Genomic DNA, 20,907 nt, shown 5'->3' with positions numbered 1-20,907 from the left:
ATCGTGACAGGCATAGAGCAGTAGAGTAGAAGCGCTTGCAGAAGATGCACACATGGGGATTCTTATTTTTTTGCCTAGGGTCCGGGAAAATGTTGCCTTTTATAAACGCATTAAATGGAATTCTACATATTTTTTGATGACTGGAGACTTAAGCAGAATCTTTTTTAATACCTCACAAATGGAGAATCTGAGATAAAAAAAAGCCTAGGCCTAGGTGTGTGGAGACACACATATTGTACAATATGAGGAGGAAATTATAGTCCTGAAAAAAGCTTTCCAGTTTCCTGACTCACCCAAGAATGCGCAGCACACCCACCCGCGATGACCGATACAGGCTACAAAGTTGCGCAAACCATAAACCCGGGCCAGCCCAACACGAATCAATTCTTAGATATTACGTTTTTTAGGGGGCAGTAGAATTACAGCGAAGGCAACTTGAATTAACTATGATTGATTTTATTATACTTTTTACATTGCAAACAGTGACAATTATTTTTCATGCCAAGAGAGGTACTGATCCTGGCAAATGGGTTCTGGAACAAAACAGTCCAAAATTGAGAGGTTTAGGTATGCACTGCGTTTAAGTATGAGTAAGATCAAAGCTGCTGTATAATTTGATCAACTTCTTAATATCAGAGATAAACCTCATATGATAAACCCCATTGGAATCCATGATTACTCTCCTAGTCTCCTTGTACATGTGTATTGGTTGGAGTTGCGTCACCCTGAGTAATCCTGCCCTGAGTTTGCACCACCACCTCTTCACTTACATGTTAAACGTTTCCCCCAAGCTCAGCAGTCCGTTTATATAAAAAGCTACTTAATGCAAACATCATGTTAGACACTTAAGATCTCTTATGGGGTTATACTGTTGGCAGTTACAGGAGCGAGCTGGGTTTAACATGTACGGAGCAGAGCTGAAGTAGGGTGCACAGTGAGGGAACTGGAGACAGACAGATACATGAACACTGAATGTGACTGGAGGGGTGTGTGTGCGTGCGTGTTTGCGTTACTGTGTGTGTGTGTTACTGTGTGTGTATATGTGTATGTGCACCAGTGTGTACACAACACTATATGTGCTTCTGATTGGAAAAAAACATATCTGACTGAGCCGAGCTTTGAAACAGAGCTTGATCCCACGCGGGGGGGCTCATTGGGGCTGCAGCCAACGTGGAAAAGAAAACAATCTCACTCTAATAAGAACCAGGTCATTAGAGTGTCCTAGCTGTCCTGACGTTTATGGGCTTTCCCCCAGTTCTGCGCTGTGCTAAGCATTTACGACAGAGCCACAGCCCATAGAGAGAAGCTATGCCATATAACTGATTTGCTGGCATTTTTAGGATCGACATAGAATGGACACGTAGGCTCACAAGGCTCCCATTTAAACGTACACGCAACAGGAAACAATTCTTATATATCACTCAAAGTTTTTGACAATAATATTTGGGAGAAACGTCTGGCCTTGGCCCCAGTATGTGTTCTAGGCTGAGTCATAGGATTGGGGAAGTGGGTCGTTTTTTGTTGTTCTTTTTCAATCTGTTTATTTAACTTTTGCCCTTAAAAAGTCAGCGTGCAACATATGTTGACTAATACTGATCAAAAGCCTTATCAGCCTCTTTGAGCTTGTATCGACAGTGATCTAATAGTGTTGCGTTTTAAATTGAAATTAAGTTAGGCTGAGCCTCTGACAGCCAGGTGCTGAGCAGTTGGCTCTGAACACGGCAGCGGCGGCCAATTGGAAAATGGTTTGCACCCTTTTCCCTTGACAAATTATTGTATTATTCCCGCACAGTTGGTTTTCATTTAGTCTTTTGGCTATTGGCTAATGATTAGGTTAAGAGCATGTGGGCCATTCTCCTTGTTGTACAGCTCATACGTACCCTAACTGGGACTAGTCAAATTTGACAGAAACATTTATCTGCTATTCAAGCTGACCAAAACATGGAATGTTACCGACGTAAATGCCTTGCGTTCTGAAGAACAAACAGAAAACTACTCCTGTAAACAAAAGTCAATCATGACAGCATTTATCAATCACAACTACAACACCCACAATCCACCATGCCCTCTATGGCATGACATTGGCATTGACTGTCAAACTAGGTGACCAGACCTGAAGACCTAGCCTCCTGTAAGGTCATCCCCCACTGTGACTACACACTCTTAACTACATTACAGACCTGTGCCTCATGTATACACAGGGCAGACGGCCTGTGTAACTGCCTGCCTGGCCTGCCACAGATGGGAATTAAAGATAGGGTCTGGAAGTTACTCACCACCGCCGCCTTCCCCTGTCTGCATGCCTGAATGCTGCACTCTCCCTGACCTGGGACTCGCTACACCACGGCTAGGTCGCTAATATTTTACAAATGCTGGGAGTCTCCACGACCGGGCCCTCTCTGAGATGGCTTAGTCAAAACAGTTGTGAACGCTTGGCGCTCTTGAACGGGTCTCTGCATTGCTGCTTGAGACAGGGCCTAATTCAAACAGTGGCTAACTAACAAATACCTGCTGCTTGCTCCACAGCGTTACACAGCCAGGCTCGTTGGGAACGATCTATAGAGTTTGACAGTGTGTTTGTTGTTCTGTGGGGTAACATATAGGCCTACTGTGTTACAGTGGGTTCAGAGATGGTTTGAGAGTTGATGCCTGAGATTGAGACATCGAAGTTGCGTAGTTCGATATATAGCACTGGCTCAAGAGGATTTGAATGTTTTGCATTTTGAAACAACTAGAATAAATGTGGATCTAAGTATCATCAACACTAAGTGTCTTGAGATGACTACTACTACTCATGACAACTCTAATGCCAGCCCTCAACAGCGTGGCTAAAGTTTGCTTAACTGATATAGATAGAATCTGTGGATTACATGGCAGCTTGCTTGACACTTGACATTGAGTGAAACTCCACATGCACTGTAATCCCAAAGTCAATGGATCACCTAATTTTCTACAGAGATTACATGATAGCGACTTCCTGTGACAATCTACAATATAATTAAGACAAACGTCTTTTCGGAAGATATGGGTTTAGAATTAGATGATAAAAGACATCCGTTTTGTCTCATCTAACGTTTCATTGTTGCCTCTCTCGGTCTCTTGAAGAAATCCCCTCATGGTTTCTTAGATGAACATGTTTCTCATTCCACATGAGTAGAACGCTGCCAACCACACATCTTTAATCTTTAAGAGGACTCGTATTCTATGACTTGTCTTTTCATACACTCTCTTTGTTTACATGGGGTTAGCCACATCTTCAAAATACTCAGTGTCCTAATCATCTCCATACAGTTTAGGCTCCTCTCGCAACCTGGTCTCAGAGCATTTCGTATTATTCTGTACGTAAATCCAAGACACTCTATTTAGTATGATATGTTACGTTTCGTAGGGTATGTATTAATTTGTGGATGTCCATCAACAATTTCGTATGATATGTTACGAATTACAATTCGCAAAATGTACAATGTTATGAATTTTAAAAACGTGTCATCTGTTTCGAATTTGAAAACGTACAATAATATATATATATATTTTTTTTGTCATTTAGCAGACGCTCTTATCCAGAGCGACTTACAGGAGCAATTAGGGTTAAGTGCCTTGCTTAAGGGCACATCGACAGATTTTTCACCTAGTCGGCTCGGGATTAGGTGAAGGGTTAGCTAAAAGGTTTAAAGTTAGGGTTAGGGGAAGTGTTAGCTAAATAGTTTCAAAGTAACTAAAAAGTAGTACGTCGTTAAAAAGTTGCTAATTAGCTATAATGCTAATGTTGTCTGTGATGAGATTCGAACTCGTGACCAACCACTCTACTTTCGTTTTTGCCTTAAGTAACCATCTGTCTTACGTAATCATACCAAACATAACATATCATACTAAATGGAGTGTTGCAATTTATGTACAGAATAATACGAAATGCTCTGACACCCAGTTGCCTCTCCAGGCACACACAGAGTAGAGAGCCGTCTTAGGAGATGGGCTATTTGCGAAGCCATGCACAACACTTTGAATAAAGCATAACTGTTTACACTTGAAGTTGATTTCCTCGATAGAACTGACAGAATATTCCAATTATATTTTCAGTATAGCTCTAATAAAGTGTGCATAGGCATTACAAGTGAAACTGGCTGTTCTGTGCAATAAAACAATTAAAATATTCCCTTCAATTGGTTTTGGAAGTAATCTGATGAGGCGAAGAGTGGATTATTAAAGTCTTTAGAGTTTGTTTTATTTATGTAATTCATCTGTCATGTTTTTTTGTTCTTTGTTATTTCGATGCACATAGTGATATCTGATTACAAATAAATCATATGGTGTATTGGTTTCCAACTAAACTACAAGCATGTGTCACTTTATTTGTAAATGTTTCAGGGGTTTGGGTATACTTTATTCTGGGAACAATAAATATTTTGTGATTTTTAGAATAACAGTCATTATTGTTTTCTGCATTTTGCTTTGGACTCCAACTATCAACAAGCTGGGACTATAAACTAAATGGGACAATGAACTTAGAAAAATGTGTATTTAATAAGTGCATATTTTGAAAGCAGGTTAGCCTAGCCAAAGCCATATCCCTGTAAAGCGAACTGGTCTGGAGAAGGGTGTATTCAAAGAAATGTTTTGTGTTTACCCTGAAAACCACAATTTGAGTGAAAGTCAACGACTCTTGTTAGCCATGTTGTAGATAGCATTAGCAGTAAATCTAAATGCCCGTTCAGCTACACAGACCTCATTTTACAAGCTACAGTCCTGTTACAGTCCTATCATTGGACATGAAGCCCTTTCCAATCTGGCCACTGTAAAGATGGCAGTCTTCCACAGGCCTCATGAGCTGTGGGGCATGAAACGAGTCGAGAGAGAGAGAGAGAGAGAGAGTGAGAGAGAGAGAGACAGAGAGAGAGAGAGAGAGAGAGAGAGAGAGAGAGAGAGAGAGAGAGAGAGAGAGAGAGAGAGAGAGAGAGAGAGAGAGAGAGAGAGAGAGAGAGAGAGAGAGAGAGAGAGAGAGAGAGAGAGAGAGAGAGAGAGAGAGAGAGCGTAAGGATATGTACACTCCTCGCTGCCAAGGTACACTGATTTAAGAGCATAAAACGAGTTGCACCGTGAACCCAGCATTTTTTCTCCATGTTTGTGTTAGGGATGATGTAACATGGCGAGAATTCATATTTCACATCAAATTTCTCTTTTAAGATCATTTTCTCTCTCATTTTTTATTTGTAAGGAAACAAACATTTGCATTTCAAAGTTCTTCAAATAAAAATAAATGAAAAGCAAACCCTTTTATGGGATTGGAGTCTATATTGGAAAACAGTTCAGGGACGAAATGAATATTTTTTATAGTTCGTAAAAAGTGCTTCACAATGAATGCCAGGTTATGTGAAAGACTTGACACATGGTAGGGCCTCGAGCCCTTAGAGAATCCCTCCTAATTTAGCCTTTAAACTCATGGCCCATGCAATGCCAACAACACAGATGGCTAGGATGGAGTGATTCATTTAATAAAGAAGAATTATTTATTTATTGCTCTTCATTATCATCTACTTATGCTGCCTTTCACCACAAAACCAATCGCAAACCGATCCAATAGCTGTTAATGGCCAGAATTTCCTTTGCGTTTCCTCCCATCTGCACCTGGGTAGGTGAAAGCGATGGTGAATCCCAAACCACCCCCGCGCCCTACCAACTCGCTCGGAGGACCCTCCATTGTCACCCTCAACTCTGAGGTTGAGGGTGACATCGAGAAAGTGGCGATGGGATCAACAAACCTGGGACACACTCCTGACTTAAATGATGCAATTCATGTTCCACTTTTAAATAATGAAACGAGCATGAAATTCTAATGAACAAATCCCCCCTGTCGTTTTACAAGATATAAACCTCAGTAACAGTTCAACATTTAATTTGGGAGGTATTTCATCTGTTACATGTGCAAGTCTTGAAATCAGACATAAACAAATGCACGCAGAAAATAATTAGGCACACCTCTCCATTCTTTTGTATGAAATTACGTTAACTCCAAACATATCGCAGTGCGTGTCGGGATAGCACATCGCTCTGAAGCCTGCAGCCTTGCTGGCTCGGTCGAAGTGGCTGTCAGGGTCTAATTAGCTCCTACACCCTTGATAATTTTCACTCCCTCAGCTATGGGACACTTGTGCAAAGGGCAGAGGCACGCGTGAATGTGCAAATGGAGGGACGAGGGGAAGGGGGTGATTTGGGATTCAGCCCAAGATGGCCGACAAAATGGCCGACATTCTACTTTGCCAAGTGGTAGACGTGTTGTTATGGGAGTATCCTTTCGGTGCCTGGCGCGGAAGTTGTTGAAAATCTGCCACAGCCCCTTTGAATCAGCTGTTGTTTTCTCAAAGGAGAAACGCATGCACACATTACACAATTATATGCTAATTATCCTTTTATCTATAAAATGTCTTGCACAACAAGCTAAATTAGTTTTTTTTTTATCACTTTGCACATTTATTTTGAGATTACACTTCCAACCTTATAAACGTAATTTGCCTAATGACGCACAAATGGAGGAGAGACTCATTTCATACAAGCACATTTGTTTCCACGTTCTCTCTCCTCGCCACCTCTCCTTGATTACCTTTGACCTTTTTCAAAAGCAGGCAAGGAGTGGACAGAGGAGAAAACCATTTGAGGCAGGCAAAACCAATTGAGATTCTCCCTATGTCCTGTCAGATAACAAATAGGTGAGGAGATTGGACGTTGAAAAGAGTGCTTCTCACGAGTATTGAGACGCAGCCCAGGTTTAATCTCAGCATACTGGGACCTGATTCACACAGCGTCCGGTGGGAAGAGCGCTGTGAGAGCAAGAACTAATAATAAAAGGCTTCTTATTACAGCCATTAAACAAGAGAAGGGAAAACACAGAGGGCTTTAATGCCTGGACATCCAAATGTTTACACAGGGACAATATATTCGCTTGTAAATTCTTTGATGGTGGCCCTGTCTTTCCCTGCGCACTGGGCTACTGTCTGAATAAATAGCCTGTATATTAACCTCTCACCGTGCAAGATTGAATGTGTTTCCATCGGTGTCATTCGGTACCGTTTAAATTTTTTATTGGCCCCAAGTCGGCCGACCCCCAGAAACACCAGGGTTCCTAAGTCATGCCATCATTTCTCATATGGTGGCACATCATGGGTCCTTCCTGGGTTTGCCGTCAGATGAGTGCTGGACTCAGACTGGTGCCCCCTCCTCCTCCTCTTCCTCCTCCTCGTCCTACTCCTGCCTGTATTGTGAGACGCTGTTTGATGTGAGATGATATATAATGTCTGCTGGACCGTCCCGCTCAGGTTACCTGCAGGGGCCTGAGGAGGCCAGGGTGTGTGAGTATGAGTGTGTGTGTGTGTGCGTGTGTGTGTATAAGGTGCTTAGATTCAAAGCAAAAACCTTTGGTGAGAAAGAACTCCCCCCACGATAAAAGAGGAGAATCGTATCGCTCACTTCCTTAGGTATATGTGGTTTGAAACTCAACACAGGTTTACACAGGGGTACTCTTTTATTTATTCTGTGGCGTTATTAAGACTTCTGATACTCTTGTGCCTTCGGTGCCACTAGGGAGGTCCCAATAGGGGAGAGTCATGAAGAAGATGTTGTCATTTTTCCCAGCAGGCCTCTTTGGTGCCTTCCCAAAGGAGAATAATATTGATTGGTTGGATTCACAACAGCCGATTGGTGTTTAACCACATCACCCAAGTGTTTGCCTGTGGGCCATTTCCAGGTACTGTACTGTGACAGTGTAACAGAGGGTATGCTGTACTGGACTGTAGGCCGACAGTACCCTCACACAACATGGAAGTGAATAGGATTAGGGCTGTGACTGTTCATGTGTCATCTGTCTTGAGTTGTGAGATTACATTTGTTTTGAGGATAGACTGGGGGATTTAGTTCCTATGTTTGCACGGATCAGTTTACTGTACGCTCTGAAATCAGAGGGCATGGAAAATGGCGACATGAAACAATACGAATAATCAAATCAAAATACAAGCTTCCCCTCTCTGCGTCTGCTGTCAAAGCAAATGGTGTCTTTTTGAAAAAAGAACTCATTCTTCCCCAAAGAGAAACATTATGGGGCAAAGTCCTTCTCTAATCATCTTGACAACCCAATAGAGCCTACTCATTGGTCATTCTGTCTCAACCCTAGCCAGAAACATCAAAGCGAAAGCAATTACAATGCACGCTTTGAACGTATACTAATCACAAAGAAACATTCCATTATTCCTCATCCACTAAAACAATTATAAAAAATAGGAAGTTAAATATGATTCCGTCTCTCGTTTGCCGTGTAAACATCTGGTTTTTAATAACGACTATCCCCTCTGAGAATTACAGAAGGGTTATGTACTGTGTAGGTAACAAACTAATAATTTTCAAATGCATTCCATTTAAATGCAATGTAATTACCACAACTTAAATCCAACCTTTCATTTGGACCGTGGTGAGTCGGACCAGCGAGGGAATTTCCCCCTGACTATACGTTCCTCCATGCAGTCAGCTAAACATTCGTTCATTTCTCCCGACGCCCCTTCAAAACCATTAAAAAATATACAATAATTGCTGCAAATTGATTACTTGTTAAACAGAAGTCCTATAAATCTTCACTCATGTCAAACGGCAATCAATGGCAGACACGGAGAGAGCGGCGAGCGTAAAGAAGATCCATACGATGTGCTCAGGCACGTCTGCTACTCTCGGGGTTACTCTCGTGTTTTGCGGTCGAGTTCGGCCACTGTCATTTCGGAGGAATTTCCTGCCATCTGTGTTCAATCGAATTCTCACAGATTTGGGCTTGCTTGTAAATATAAGAAATTGGCTGAGGCTGGGAGGACTGTAGCATGCTGTTGTGTTGCGTTGGAACGCTATCAGCCAGTTGAGTTGAGTCGAACTGTGAACATGATGTTGGCTGAGGTTTGGGATTGGCTAACAAAGCTCTGCTAATCTAAGCTGAGAGACAAGAGCAGGATATGCTGCTCTGTGGACTCAGAGTCCCAGGTCTGTGAACTTCAGTTCGCTCTTTTTCTCTTTGGATCTCGCTCTCTTTCTCTCTCTCACACACAAACACAGAGAGAGAGAGAGAGTGAGAGAGAGAGAGAGAGAGAGAGAGAGAGAGAGAGAGAGAGAGAGAGAGAGAGAGAGAGAGAGAGAGAGAGAGAAAGGCAAAGCGAAAGGCAGTGAGAGAGAGAGAGAGAGAGAGAGATGCACAAGTGACAAAGAGGAAACATATTATCTGTCACAGTGTACTTTTGCTCGCTGTTGTCATACTATAGGAATGCTTAGAAGCAACTCTACTACTCATGAGTCTTAACCTCAGTGCTTCACAATTGTCAAGTGAAGGAAAACATTAATCAAACCCCTGTTTGACTAAATCAAATTTCAACAAGTCAGCACAGTAATTGTGACAAATAGAGCTACATGCTGTTGTTTGACAACTGGATAAGATTTCACATAAGTTTCACAGGGAATACAACAGTTTTTTATATGGTTTTAGCAGGCGCAGAGAGAGACTGAGGCCTATTGTTCTAGAGGAAAGCTCTGTTTCTGCGCAAACTTTGGCTTGTTTATTTTTCACAGCAGATTTATATACAGTGGTTATTCTCAGGAGCGATTGTAGAAGGGCACACACACACATACCGCAATGCACACACGTGCATGTGCTTGCACTTGAATGTGTGCACACGCACTGAGACACAGAGACACAGACACACATGGCAATATAAGGCTGTGGTTGGGACACACACACTCACTCAAATGCGCACACGCACACGCACACACACACACACACACACACACACACACAACCATTAAAATTCTATACACATTTCAAACCATCTCTTACAGTAAAATCCAGGATGGTTTGTCCATGTGGAAGCAAGTGGAAATATTATTATTCAATTGAAATTCAAATTTAAAGTGAAATGTTAAAGTGTTGTTTTTTTGGGAAGCAGCAGGGTGTGGTGATGCTTCTAACACTCGTCAGACCTGACACACTCCTACATCACTACATCACTCTGTCACTATTTACTGCTGCTGCCTTCCCTAACAGACGGACCTCTTGTTTGGCTTTGAACCTCGTCCTGACTAAACTTGAGTTCAAATACTATTTGAAATCATTTCTGGGCTAAATTGAGCTTGCCTGGCACAATCGAACAAATAGAATAGTCTTAAAACGGCAAACTCCTGCTGTTTGCCAGATCTTGGCAGGCTAGCGCAATTGCTAAAAGTATTTGCAAGATGTCAAATTGTATTTGAACCCAGGTTTGGCCCTGGCCTGGTTTGGTCCTGGCTCTGTGTCGCTCACCTCGTAAAGGCATCTGTCACCCGGCCAGCGGCTCCTGTCATGTCTGGCTCTCAGTGCCATCACACACACACACACACACACACACACACACACACACACACACACACACACACACACACACACACACACACACACACACACACACACACACACACACACACACACACACACAGAGAGAGAGAGACAGCACGTCCTCTCAGGAGTTAGTCAGGACACCAGTCAGACACATCCTGCTGTGGCTGCAGACAGATGGAGTCCTGGTAGTGAGTAGTAAGTGACATGACCTTGGTTGACTTAGCTTAGCTACTAAGACTTTACAAGTTCACATTGTCTGAAGTAATTCAGTTTGAGAATAGCTGGACGGTTTAACCTTGATTTGGGATACTGGTTACATTCTCTTGTGTTGGCAAAAGGACACGTGGCTTCCTAGAGTGGACCATCTGAGTACAGAGGGTCAGGGAGATCCTTACTACCAGAAGCTGGTTTGGGGGACAGTGGACAGATGGAGGATGGAGGTACGGTTATGGTGTCTTGCATACCTTTCACAAGTTTCAATTACTAGCTAATGGTGTATGAGCTTCAGTTACTCACCTGGACAGTTCTGTTTATATTAGGTTGCATCCCAAATGGCACCCTATTCCCTACGTAATGCACTACTTTTTACCAAGGCCTATAGCCCATAGAGCTCTGGTCGAAAGTGTTGCACTGTATAAGGAATAGGGTGCCATTTGGGACGCAATCCTGCTGTGTTTATGAAGATGTGGAGCAGTCTGGTATATCTCCCCATGAACAGGTTACACACTGAACACACACATACACACATCTCACCCTTGTCACATGACACCTTCCAACATGTCCCCTGTGTGGGGAGCCTACTGGGCACCACCAGTGACAATATGTGACCACCAGGTGGTGACATGCACAAGTGTAAAGTTGTAATTACAACAAAGGAGAACATTTTTACATTTAAGTCATTTAGCAGACGCTCTTATCCAGAGCGCCTTACAGTTAGTGAGTGCATACATTTTTCTTCCTGGCCCCCCGTGGGAATCGAACCCACAATCCATGCTCTACCAACTGAGCTACAGGAGAACAACAGAGAACAGTGATTGGCTGTGTGCTGGTAGAGGAGAGCCCTGTCATTGGTGGTGGAGTTTAATCAGGACTGGCCACTCAGTTTATAAGAGCACTGATGGATATGTAATTTGTGTGTGTGTGTGTGTGGGGGGGTTGCAGTGGGAGGTTAAGGTCAGTGTGTGTGTGTGTGTGTGTCGGTCTGTAAGCGCTTGCACCTGTGTGTGTCCCCGTGTTTGCTTGCGGGGGTGTGTGTGTCAGTGTTTGCACATGCTTGTGTGTCCCTGTGTGTGTGTGTGTGTGTGTGTGTGTGTTTGTATGAAACTGCAGCCTTTATATTTTGTAATGTTTTCTCCAGTGTGTGGGCTTTGATTTACAGTGTCCCCTTGTGTTGTCCGGCCATGCGGTGAACTCATTGGGTTGTGTTAGGGATGGGGATGCAATCGTTGGGCTGAAGGCTGCGGGCTGCAGGCTGGAGCCTGGGGGCGGGGTGGTGCGTTTACTGCCGGCTGTTTGTTTGTGTTCAGACTGCGGTCAGCCCTGCTCTGTTTAGAAAGGCTGGTGTCTGTTTCCTCTGTAATGCTGGGGACCCATTCATTCATCTGACCACTGTTATATCAATCTGGCTCAGGACTCTCCTAGCAGTCAGTTCTAATGGCCACAGACCGCTAAGGAGAACTCTGTTAGGGAAGCCTTGCCTTGTATTTTAGGGTAAAAAGGGATCCAACATTTTCTGGATGAAATGTAACGGAAAGAGAACCTATCAATTTGACTATTCATTCCACCATGCAGGGGAATGCAGTGATTGGACAACAGACTTTACACAGAGTTTGGAGATTTTGGGGGGGGGTTTTCTATTACTTGCTCTGGTTCTTTAAAATGTGATAATGTTTCAGAAAATAGTTTTTCTTAGTCACACAGAGTTTGAATTAATGGCGAAGTTTTTCACGAGAAATAAAGGAAAAACCTTTCCGAGCACAGCTAAAATCCATAACAAACTGATTTCATCCTAATGAAAATTCTCATGTCTGCTGGTACTAGTAATCCTTCTAAGAAAACAGAGACATTTCTGTCCTGCTAATTTAATTGTTTTTCTTCTTCCCCCTCTTTTCCCTCACTCTGTCGAGCACCTGTTTAAAGGAGCTGTCCTTTCGACTTTGTTATTTTTCATTTACTTGTGCCCCCAGGTTTTTCAATCATACATCCATTACTAAGCAAACAAATAAGTTCTGGGCCTATGCAGCAGACACAAATATAGATGAGTTATGAGATTTAAAGCAGGAGAAGCCAGCTTTGGACTGTAATACACAACATCTGCAGCGGACAGCAGTCACACAACCCAGAGCATCCCGCAAACTCCTCTGGCCTGTCATCCCCCAACCCAGTCATGCCTGTGTGTTATAAGTGTTATATTTGGCGAGAAGAGAGGAGAGGAAGAATTAACTGATCATTATTAACTGTTCATACGCTGATCTTATGATTTATGGAGCCCAAAGTGGCACCGGGTTTAATTGTCACGCTGGATTTCCAGATGCATCCATCTTGTGGTTTTGGCAGCTTGTTGTACCTTGAGTTCAGATATTTTAGCATCGGGGCCCTGACATGGGCTGGGTCCCAAATGGCACCCAATTCCCTATATAGTGCACTACTTTTGACCAGAGCCCATGCCGCCAGTTCCCTCCGAACAAAGCTGCCCTCTCTCAGTACAGTACACCTCTTGAACGCTCCAGTCCTCTCCTCCCCGACTCTCCTCCTCTTCCCTCCTCTCCTACTCAGCTCCCCCCGAACCATCTGCACATCTGTTTTTCATTCCCCGGCATCTCAGAAGACTTGAACACATTAAACACTGGCACAAGCGCAGTCTCACCCCAGCACTTAAAACAGCGCTTAGGTGACTTAAAAGGCAGAGGCGAGAATTATAGAAAATGAAGTGTCACCGAAAAAAGAAATCGCCTGAGATTACCACCAATTACACTTAATCATGCACCGCACCAGAACATCTGCTGATCAGATGCAGCAGTACTACTGTCATAGAGACATAGAGAGAGAGAGAGAGAGAGAGAGAGAGAGAGAGAGAGAGAGAGAGAGAGAGAGAGAGAGAGAGAGAGAGAGAGACATAGAGAGAGAGAGAGAGAGAGAGAGAGAGAGAGAGAGAGAGAGAGAGAAAGAGACAGAGAGAGAGAGAGAGAGAGAGAGAAAGAGAGAGACATACAGAGAGAGAGAAGAGATAGAGACATAGAGAGAGAGAGAGATCAGAGAGACATAGAGATAAGAGAGACATAAAGAGAGATAGAAAGAGAGAGAGAGAGATCGGAGAGACATAGAGAGAGAGACATAGAGAGAGAAGAGAGAGAGACATAGAGAGAGAGAGAGAGAGAGAGAGAGAGAGAGAGAGAGAGAGACAGAGAGAGAGAGAGAGAGAGAGAGAGAGAGAGAGAGAGAGAGAGAGAGAGAAAGAGAGAGACATACAGAGAGAGAGAAGAGATAGAGACATAGAGAGAGAGAGAGAGAGATCAGAGAGACATAGAGATAAGAGAGACATAAAGAGAGATAGAAAGAGAGAGAGAGAGATCGGAGAGACATAGAGAGAGAGACATAGAGAGAGAAGAGAGAGAGACATAGAGAGAGAGAGAGAGAGAGAGAGAGAGAGAGAGAGAGAGAGACAGAGAGAGAGAGACAGAGACAGAGAGAGAGAGAGAGAGAGAGAGAGAGAGAGAGAGAGAGAGAGAGAGAGAGAGAGACATACAGAGAGAGAGAAGAGATAGAGACATAGAGAGAGAGTGTGATAGAAGGAGACAGAGAAAGACAATCAGTTTCTGGAGACTGGAAGTGAAATGAGATAGATCCATTATTTGAGTAATACTGGGGTTAGAATGATAACATGTGATGTGATATGATGATGTGATGGAATGTCTGGTCATTCTGAGTGTAGAATGCATTGAGGAATACAATACAGACATGCAAATCTGGAGATAATATTGTTTGTGTGGGGTTAGCTATGTGCTTTAGGGTTGGAGACGTGGGATGTTCTGTTTTAATAGTCATTTATTAGTCATTCAGATAGCGAGGGAGTTAGCCAAAGCACAACGCTGATTTATCTCAACATCACTCTCTGATGATTTGCCCCTTTGGCAACATGAGTACAGTCATACTGTACACAATGTGTGTCTAAAATGGCACCCCATTCCCTTTAGTGCACTACTTCTGACCAGGGCCCATATTGCTCTGGTCCAAAGTAGTGCACTATATACTATTCTTCTTCTAAACCATATAAACGTCAACAGGTCAAAAGAGAGAGCACGACATTTGTTCTGGTTAATTGTATTTGTTACCTGTCTTGTCTCTTTATCTCTAGTTGCAGAACTGGATTCATTCATCCATGGAAATAGTTTGTAAGGGCTTTCCATTTGTGGTTTCGATGCATCTGATTTTTAATGGCTTTGCTTTGTGTTCTTGAGGCGGTTTGAAGCGGAGGAAGCATGACAAATGGATGACATAAGAACACTGAATCAAAGTGGGTGATTGGAACCTCATTTCTCTCCTTGACTCAAGCCAAAAAAATTATCGCATATGTCCCTCAATAGAAGTTCTCCAGTAACCACATATATCCCTTTATAATTACCCCATGTCTGCATCTATAGTTTATGTGTTCATTCATGTGTAATAGAGACATATTCTTCTCATCTGATCTCACTATCTCCCCCCGTGGGGATTAGTGAGCTCCTCCATTTCTAATCAACCTGCAATGATAGCAATAGATCCATACCCATGATATCAAACAGGGTATTTTCCTGTGGTCCTGTTCCAAAAGTTGTTTTTCTGGGAGGGGTGTAAGAACAAGAAGAGGGGGGATAACAATAGGGGCCTTCTTCTGGGCTTAATCTCAGCTCTCTCTGGTTGTGGATGCTGACATCAGTGGGTGTTTGTGAGGATGGGCCAAAAGCACATCTGTACATGGTCTTGATAGAGCAGAATGGTTGCCCCCGGTGATTCTGGCAGCGGCCTGTAACAGGACTCTCCCTGATCTCATGCCCTGAGATTGTCACCTCTAATTGTCTCTGAACGCTTGCAAGTGTGCATATCATTATCAGAGCAACCAATGACCCGCCTCCTTTTCTTCAAACTATTTAGCTAACAAAATGCATGACTTAAATAATGGAGTTCATTTCAGCTCACACTGGAGAGAATTGAAAAAAATTAGGCTAAATTGGTTCCTTAGAGACCACCCATGACCACTCTTACAGGACCCAATCGCAACATGACCAGTCAGCACTGACCTGACCCCTGCATGTTCCCATCACTGTGTCAGCGCAACAATGGACCTCTCTCTCACCCTCCCTCCATCCCGCCATCTCTCTCTCTATCTCTGTCACCGGCTCTGTGTGTCTTCCATTTCACCTCGGTCCCAGGTGCTTTCACTAGCTTCCACCTCCTGATCAAGCCAGCCCTAACACACAATGAAATACTCACAATGCTGAATTACCATGGCATATTCAATATAAACTGAATTTACTGTTGGTATCCTTCCAAGCCACCATATGTTGAGAAGCCTGCTTCTCCTCCTAGCCTGAGCATTACTGATTCTGTTAATGTAGCAAACCTTTCAGCCAAGCGTTCAGTCTGTATGCTTTATGGAATATAGAACTTCTATAGGATAGGACTTTAGTACAGACACAGTGACTGGAGTGGAGGCACCCTGGTTTATTGTAAAAGAGTGACTGTTCTAATTTAGATCTAAAGACAGACTAGTTATATGGTGTAGTCTAGGGTGTGACCAGATCTGGAAAAACTCCTTGTCCTACCAATTGCCTATAACTAGGGCCAGTTTTTCCTGATGATATACCCTAGCCAGCTCCTACCTCCTCAACTTGGTCTCAGAGCATTTCATATTATTATTTACGTAAATCAAGAACACTCTTTTTATATAGTATGATATGTTATGTTTCGTATGGTATTTATTAATTTGTGGATTCCATCACCCATTTCGTATGATATGTTACGAATAACAATTCGTTTTATATGTAACGAAATTTCTAAACGTACAATATGTTACGAATTTTCTAAACTTAGAATAAGTTACTGATTTGAAAAACGTATGATATGTTACGAATTCTATCTAGGTGGCTAGGTGGCTAATGTTAGCTAGCTGGCTAACATTAGCTAGGATAGGGGTTAGGGTTAGGGGTTAGTGTTAAGTATAGGAGAGAGATAAGGTTAGGGTTAGGGGAAGGGTTAAGGTTAGGGTTAGGGTTAGGGGAAGGGTTATCTCACATGCTAAGTAGTTGCAAAGCAGCTAAAAAGTAGTAAGTATTTGAAAAGTTGCTAACCTTTGGGTTGCTAGATATTCGTGTTATACACCCACGCGTGATGAGATTCGAACTCACAACCTTTGGGTTGCTAGACGTTCACATTATACACCCACCGATCCACCCCGACCAACCACCCTACTTTTGTTTTTTTGCCTTAAGTAACCATCTGTCTTATGTAACCATACCAAACGTAACATACAATACAGTGCCTTGAAAAAGTATTCATCCCCCTTGGCGTTTTTCCTATTTTGTTGCATTACAACCTGTAATTTAAATTGATTTTTATTTGGATTTCATGTAATTGACATACACAAAATAGTCCAAATTGGTGAAGGGAAATGAAAAAAATAACTTGTTTCAAAGAATTCAAAAAAATAAATAACGGAAAAGTGGTGCATGCATATTTATTCACCCCCTTTGCTATGAAGCTCCTAAATAAGATCTGGTGCAACCAATTACCTTCAGAAGTCACATAATTAGTTAAATAAAGTCCACCTGTGTGCAATCTAAGTGTCACATGATCTGTCACATGATCTCAGTATATATACACCTGTTCTGAAAGGCCCCAGAGTCTACAACACCACTAAGCAAGGGGCACCACCAAGCAAGTGGCACCCATGAAGACCAAGGAGCTCTCTAAACAGGTCAGGGACAAAGTTGTGGAGAAGTACAGATCAGGGTTGGGTTATAAAAAAAGATCAGAAACTTTGAACGTCCCACGGAGCACCATTAAATCCATTATTAAAAGATGGAAAGAACATGGCACCACAACAAACCTGCCAAGAGAGGGCCGCCCACCAAAACCCACGGACCAGGCAAGGAGGGCATTAATCAGAGAGGCAACAAAGAGACCAAAGATTACCCTGAAGGAGCTGCAAAGCTCCACAGCGGAGATTGGAGTATCTGTCCATAGGACCACTTTAAAGCCGTACACTCCACAGAGCTGGGCTTTACAGAAGAGTGGCCAGAAAAAAGCCATTGCTTAAAGAAAAAAATAAGCAAATATGTTTGGTGTTCGCCAAAAGATATGTGGGAGACTCCCCAAACATATGGAAGAAGGTACTCTGGTCAGATGAGACTAAAATTGAGCTTTTTGGCCATCAAGGAAAACACTATGTCTGGTGCAAACCCAACACCTCTCATCACCCCGAGAACACCATCCCCACAGTGAAGCATGGTGGTGGTGCTATGGGGATGTTTTTCATCGGCAGGGACTGAGAAACTGGTCAGAATTGAAGGAATGATGGATGGCGCTAAATATAGGGAAATTCTTGAGGGAAACCTGTTTCAGTCTTCCAGAGATTTGAGACTGGGACGGAGGTTCACCTTCCAGCAGGACAATGACCCTAAGCATACTGCTAAAGCAACACTCGAGTGGTTTAAGGGGAAACATTTAAATGTCTTGGAATGGCCTAGTCAAAGCCCAGACCTCAATCCAATTGAGAATCTGTGGTATGACTTAAAGATTGCTGTACACCAGCAGAACCCAACCCATCCATCTTGAAGGAGCTGGAGCAGTTTTGCCTTGAGGGTCATTGAGGGGGGGTGAATAGTTATGCACGCTCAAGTTTTCTTTTTTTTTGTCTTATTTTTTGTTTGTTTCACAATAAAAAATATTTTGTATCTTCAAAGTGGTAGGCATGTTGTGTAAATCAAATGATACAAACCCCCCAAAAATCCATTTGAATTCCAGGTTGTAAGGGCAACAAAATAGGAACAATTCCAAGGGGGGTGAATACTTTCGCAAGCCACTGTATCATACTAATTTGAGTGTCCCGGATTTACATTTACTATGTTACGTCTAGTCTATGAGACTAGGCTGAGCTCGTAGCCCCAAACTATCACCTCCAGTGTGTCTTCTCCTTTCCCCAATGTCCTCTCCTCCTGCTCCAACATCTCCTTCATACTTGTACTTCAATATTTCCTGATCCGGAGCCATGTTCCTCCTCTCATCCTCTCCTTCGTAGAGATTAGTATCTCTTAGAGTGCCAGGTCAATGGTCAGTGCTCAGAGAGGCAACTCCAAAGATTTCCAAACACACCGTAGCGAAGCTTGAAACAATTGTTTGTATTTGAATCTCTATAAATATAACAAATCATAGGTAATCACTCCGCTGGGCTATTTGCGGGGTTCGTGCAGCTTTGCCCTGATTTACATAAAGTACTTTCTACTGGCAAACAGCAACTGTTTCCAAACAGGGAAACAGTGAATGCCTCTTCTGAAGTGCATTGTCTTTTATTTGGCTTGAATGTGTGCCTCAGTGTTGTATCGCATTGTTCATTGTATCTGAACAGAACATAGGCTATATCTTAAAGACATACTGTACAGATAATATTATATAGTATGGTTATAAGGCTTCATGCTTAGAAATTTCAGACTTGATTTGCCCAAAATGAAAAATGTCTCAACCCCTACAAAAATATCCATTAATTACAATCTACATAATAATTCACATTTCCTGTTACTGCAGGATTATTTTCCTGCTGTAGCAAACTGGCTCAAATTAAGATCCTACATCTGAATTCACTCTTTGAAACAGGTGGTGTGTGTGTATGTGTGTGTAACTGTACATAGTGAAAGGTTACATAGAGTCAAGGCCAAAGTATACACACATTTTAATTCTCTATCCTGACTCCATGTCACCATTGGCCATCCTGATTGAATCATTCTTATTCCAGATGAGGCAAGAAATACTTGGCCGTCAATCAACAGGCCTTGACTTTTTCATACACAAACACAGTTGGATATAATAACTGTGGAAATGCGCAGCCAAAAAGAAAAAAAAAGAAGAGACAGAACGATCCAGGACTTTATAAACAGAACCATTTGTATTCCTTGAAAACAGAACAGAGCTGAAAGAGTTCTTGCCTTCTGTTTATGGCTCTGAGTGAAACCAGCATGCCTCTCAAAGTCCCTCAGCGACACTGCAGCGTTTGCACTGACTTTCTACACCTCTACCCTCTCACTCTCTACGCATCACCTCTCCCTCTCTCTTTTCCTCTCTCCACCTCTCCCCTAGTCTCCTTCTCTCTTTCTAATGCTGATCACCTCTCCCTCTCTCTTTTCCTCTCTCCACCTCTCCCCTAGTCTCCTTCTCTCTTTCTAATGCTGATCACCTCTCCCTCTCTCTTTTCCTCGCCGCATCTCTTACCCTGCTACACCTCTTTATCGCTCTCATTCTATGCACCTCCACATCTCCCTCTCTCTATACCTTTCTCAACCTCCTCCCTCTCTATTTTTACGCATCTCCACCTTAACTTATTTTTCTATGACTCCTTCACCACTTCTCACTCCCTCTGTCCATCTGCCTCTCCCTCCCTCCTTCTCTCTCTCTGACTACATCTCATTTTTATCTTTCTCTACCTGTTACGTTATCCTTATCTTTCTTTTTTCTCTATCCCCATGCCTCTCTGTCCCCATGCCTCTCTGTCCCCATGCCTCTCTGTCCCCATGCCTCTCTGTCCCCATGACTTCCTCCCCCATCTCTTTTTCCTTTCATACTTTTATATCACTTAAGGAGTGTTTGGGTGCCTGCATTGATAATAGCTCAAGAGATGTGATAACATTGTCAATAACATCATTATGAGCAAATTGAATTTGAGAAATTGAGTTAGGGAGGTTGGAGCAGGGACATGTGGCCGCCTACACACAAATTAGTATCGGGGGTATCGTTTTTCCTTCTGCAAATATTTCGACATACACAGCCCCCCTTCGCTCACTTTCATGTGTCGAATTACAGATTTCTAGTCATATTTTTATATGTTTTATGGAAACATTTTGTTAGGCACACTAAAAGCAAAATAAAAAGCTTTTCTTGGTTATATTCATGTCATGTGGTGCTAAATATGTAGATTGTTTATGCTAGTCGTTCAGCAAACTGTCTCTTACAATTTCAATACAAAATCATTATGTAATGTGTGTAAATCCAACTCATTTCCCGTAATAGAATTAGAATTACCCAGCTGTGGGCTGACTGAGTGACAAACAGAAGAGCATTTGGAAAATTCATCAATGCAAATAATTAGCTAATGGCTCGCTCTTGTTTAGCTTTTCCCACATTACTAATAATATCAATGAGATCCACACAATAAAATGTTATTGTCTACACAGTGAAGAAGGCTGTTAAGCCGAAACATTTGTGTATGCTAACTGGATGCAGTAAAAATAATAATTAGAACAAAAAAATTAAGTAAGCTTTATGCGATCTTTTTG

General features: G+C 42.6%; 1 protein-coding gene across 1 annotated transcript in view; it reads left to right on the top strand.

Annotated features, from left to right (window-relative positions):
• Positions 1-20,907, top strand: part of LOC121533740 (zinc finger protein GLIS1-like) — an 86,216-nt gene that overhangs the window by 20,168 nt on the left and 45,141 nt on the right. The window lies entirely within an intron of this gene.

The sequence above is a fragment of the Coregonus clupeaformis genome, chromosome 20 (assembly GCF_020615455.1).
Source record: "Coregonus clupeaformis isolate EN_2021a chromosome 20, ASM2061545v1, whole genome shotgun sequence".
Taxonomy (NCBI): domain Eukaryota; kingdom Metazoa; phylum Chordata; class Actinopteri; order Salmoniformes; family Salmonidae; genus Coregonus; species Coregonus clupeaformis.
The sequence above is the reverse complement of the archived record's forward strand: the minus strand, read 5'-3'. Positions and strand labels throughout refer to the sequence as shown.